The following is a 4,068-nucleotide window of genomic DNA, read 5'->3' on the forward strand; positions in this document are numbered from 1 at the left end:
GTTTCCATCACCAGTCACATCCACAACTGGGTGTTGTTTTTGCTTTGGCTCCGTCTCTTCATTCTTTGTGGTTATTGCTCCACTGATCTCCAGTAACATATTGGGCACCTACCAACCTGGGGAGTTCATCTTTCAGTGTCCTATCTTTTGGCCTTTTCATAATGTTCATGGGGTTCTCAAGGCAAGAATATTGAAGTGGTTTGCAGTGTGGCTCAGATCATGAACTCCTTATTGCCAAATTCAGACTTAAATTGAAGAAACTGAGGGAAACCACTAGACCATTCAGGTATGACCTAAATCAAATGCCTTATGACTATACAGTGCAAGTGAGAAATAGATTTAAGGGACTAGATCTGATAGACAGAGTGCCTGATGAACTATGGACGGAGGCTCGTGACATTGTACAGGAGACAGGGATCAAGACCATCCCCAAGAAAAAGAAATGCAAAAAAGCAAAATGGCTGTCTGAGGAGGCCTTACAAATAGCTGTGAAAAGAAGAGAAGCGAAAAGCAAAGGAGAAAAGGAAAGATATACCCATTTGAATGCAGAGTTCCAAAGAATGGCAAGGAGAGAGAAGAAAGCCTTCCTCAGTGATCAGCGCAAAGAAATAGAGGAAAACAATTGAATGGGAAAGACTAGAGATCTCTTCGAGAAAATTAGAGACACCAAAGGACCATTTTATACAAAGATGGGGTCAATAAAGGACAGAAAGTGTATGGACCTAACAGGAGCAGAAGATATTAAGAAGAGATGGCAAGAATACACAGAAGAACTGTAGAAAAAAGATCTTCATGACCCAGATAATCACGATGGTGTGATCACTCACACTCACCTAGAGCCAGACATCCTGGAATGTGAAGTCAAGTGGGGCTTAGGAAGCATCACTACAAACAAAGCTAGTGGAGGTGATGGAATTCCAGTTGAGCTATTTCAAGTCCTAAAAGATGATGCTGTGAAAGTGCTGCACTCAATATGCCAGCAAATTTGGAAGACTGTGCAGTGGCCACAGGACTGGAAAAGGTCAGTTTTCATTCCAATCCCAAAGAAAGAAAATGCCAAAGAATGCTCAAACTACCGCACAATTGCACTCATCTCACATGCTAGTAAAGTAATGCTCAAAATTCTCCAAGCCAGGCTTCAGCAGTACAGGAACTGTGAACTTCCAGATGTTCAAGCTGGTTTTAGAAAAGGCAGAGGAACCAGAGATCAAATTGTCAACATCCGCTGGATCATCGACAAAGCAAGAGAGTTCCAGAAAAACACCTATTTCTGCTTTCTTGACTATGCCAAAGCCTTTGACTGTGTGGATCACAATAAACTGTGGAAAATTCTGAAAGAGATGGGAATACCAGACTACCTGACCTGCCTCTTGAGAAAACCTATATGCAGGTCAGGGTGCAACAGTTGGAACTGGGTATGGAGCAACAGATTGGTTCCAAATAGGAAAAGGAGTATGCGTCAAGGCTGTATATTGTCACCCTGCTTATTTAACTTATATGCAGAGTACATCATGAGAAACGCTGGGCTGGAAGAAGCACAAGCTGGAATCAAGATTGCCGGCAGAAATATCAATAACCTCAGATATGCAGATGACACCACCCTTATGGCAGAAAGTGAAGAGGAACTAAAAAGCCTCTTGATGAAAGTGAAAGAGGAGAGTGAAAAAGTTGGCTTAAAGCTCAACATTCAGAAAACGAAGATCATGGCATCTGGTCCCATCACTTCATGGGAAATAGATGAGGAAACAGTGGAAACAGTGTCAGACTTTATTTTTGGGGGGCTCCAAAATCACTGCAGATGGTGACTGCAGCCATGAAATTAAAAGACGCTTACTCCTTGGAAGGAAAGTTATGACCAACCTAGATAGCATGTTGAAAAGCAGAGACATTACTTTGCCAACAAAGGTCCGTCTAGTCAAGGCTATGGTTTTTCCAGTGGTCATGTATGGATGTGAGAGTTGGACTGTGAAGAAAGCTGAGTGCCAAAGAATTGATGCTTTTGAACTGTGGTGTTGGAGAAGACTCTTGAGAGTCCCTTGGACTGCAAGGAGATCCAACCAGTCCATCCTAAAGGAGATCAGTCCTGAGGGTTTATTGGAAGGACTGATGCTGAAGCTGAAACTCCAATACTTTGGCCACCTCATGTGAAGAGTTGATTCTTTGGAAAAGACTCTGATGGTGGGAGGGATTGGGGGCAGGAGGAGAAGGGGATGACAGAGGATGAGATGGCTGGATGGCATCACCGACTCGATGCACATGAATTTGAGTGAACTCTGGGAGTTGGTGATGGACAGGGAGGCCTGGTGTGCTGTGATTCATGGGGTTGCAAAGAGTCAGATGCGACTGAACTGAACTGAACTGATATGAAAAAGTAGGAAAATTTATAATATTTATTTGTAGAGTTTCATTTCTTAGAAAAGGATTCAGCTACACATACTGTGGCCTACTTTGCAGTTGTTGAAAATGATAATACTTCTGTGTACTGATACGGAAACACATTTTTGTGAAGAAAAATATATACTTTCATATGCATATAACACACATAGTATTTGAAATTACATATACATTTTGTATTCATGTGTGTATGTGTAAATATCTGTATATTTTATTTTAAAATAACATCTGAAACAACAAGGTCCTATTGTATATCACAGGGAACTACATTCAATATCCTGTGATAAACTATAATGGAGAAGAATATGAAAAATTATATCTATGTATAACTGAATCACTTGTACAGCAGAAATTAGTATTATAAATGAACTATATTTCAAAGATGTCAAGATAAATTATTTTTATGAGAAGAGAAAAAATCTGTAAGGTTAAACACTAAAATCAAAATGGTGTGCATGCTAATATTAGCCACTGTATGTCTGAAATATATGGCAAAAGAGATTGATCATATTTAATTAAACTTTATATCCTTTTAAATGTTAACCTATTCATGGTTTGCATATTTAAAATATGTTGTAATGATGATAACTGACATATAGGTATCCTTTGATGAGAACTCTACATTTCCCACTTTCCAGTCTTACTCATTAATCTAAATTTATATGAATGCAACTTTGATTCTTCTGATAGCCCAGAAGAATTTTCCTCTTAGATTCTGAGCCTGATTTATCTTCACTGTCCAAACAATAGAGAAGCAAAATATTTTTCAATGAGATGTCATGACCAGGCATTAGGAATTAAAAGATGTTTCTTAACTAGTGGGCTTTTAAAATGCAGTCAAGCCCATCAGTTCATAATAGAGTAGAGAGGGATGAAAACAACCCCTTAACAACAATTTCAGGTGGACATAGTATTGTAAAATGTAAATAATGTATTGCTTTTCTTTTTGTTCTAGTTTTCAGAGAACTCCTGCAATCAGTAGTCTAGAAAAAGGGACCAACATTCATTCTGCCTTTTTCTACTGGGAAAATGTTATATATTAAAAGCAAAGTCTCACTTTATCCGGGCTTCCCAGGTGACTCAGTAGTAAAGAATCTGCCTGCCAATGCAGTAGATTCACGAGTTCTATCCCTGGGTCAGGAAGATTCCCTGGAGGAGGAAATGGCAACCCACTCCATTATTCTTTCCTGGAGAATTCCATGGACAGAGAAGTCTGGCAGGCTACAAGTCCATGGAGTCACAAAGAGTCAGTCAACTGAGCAAACACACACACACGCACTTTATCCAGCTTTTCTCACCTGGAAACACGGCTTTGCTAATCAGCAATATGTTATACACCTTTTGTAACCTCAGAGGCTTCAGCTGTAAAAACCACAGGAATCTGTGGCATTTTGAGTGGAATGAGCCTTGTAGGGAAGGGAGAGTTTGTTTGGATTATGAACCCACCTTCCAGATCTTCCACTCATGGCCCTCAGGGTCATATTACTGATTTAATTGTGCAGATCTCTCACAAGCAGGCTTGAAGCCTGGGAAAAGAAGAGCCCCTCAGTCCACTCCTCCCAGTTCTCTGATCAGGTCCCATTCGGATACGCCTCCTCCCGCCCCAGGGACCCGCTGGACACGCCCCCTACCTCACGTCCCGCCTCGTCTTTGAGAAGTATGCGCTGCGCAGGC

The sequence above is a fragment of the Bubalus kerabau genome, chromosome 17 (assembly GCF_029407905.1).
Source record: "Bubalus kerabau isolate K-KA32 ecotype Philippines breed swamp buffalo chromosome 17, PCC_UOA_SB_1v2, whole genome shotgun sequence".
Lineage (NCBI taxonomy): Eukaryota > Metazoa > Chordata > Mammalia > Artiodactyla > Bovidae > Bubalus > Bubalus kerabau.